Here is a 527-nt window from a genome sequence, read left to right on the forward strand (position 1 = left end):
AGAATTGATGCTTCTGAGTTATGGTGTTGGAGAAGAATATTGAAAGTGCCATGGGCTGCCAAAAGAACCAACAGATCCATATTGGAAGAAGTGCAGCCAGAGTGCTTCTTGGAGGCCAAGGTGGCCAAACTTCATCTCTCATACTTCAGACATATTGTCAATAGGGACTAGTTGCTTGAGAAGCATATCATGGTTGGTAAGATGGAGAGGGTCAGTGAAAAAGAGTAAGACCCACAATGAGATGGATTGGCCAAGTGGCAGCACTGATGAACTGAAGCGTGGCAACAGTATTGAGGTTGGCCTAGGATTGGGCAGTGTTTCATTCTGCTGTGCATAAGGTCTCTATGAGTTTGTACCCACTCCATGGCAACTAACAACAGCACCAACAGGGTCACTATGGGTGAGAACTGACTCAATGGCATTTAATAACAGCCACAACTGGATTCTTCCATCTGAAATTGACAAAATATGAAATCCTGATACATTAATAACTACTGATAGTTGTGATGTGAAAGTTAGAAACAAAG

The sequence above is a fragment of the Chrysochloris asiatica genome, unplaced genomic scaffold (assembly GCF_000296735.1).
Source record: "Chrysochloris asiatica unplaced genomic scaffold, ChrAsi1.0 scaffold00713, whole genome shotgun sequence".
NCBI classification, from domain to species: Eukaryota; Metazoa; Chordata; class Mammalia; order Afrosoricida; family Chrysochloridae; genus Chrysochloris; species Chrysochloris asiatica.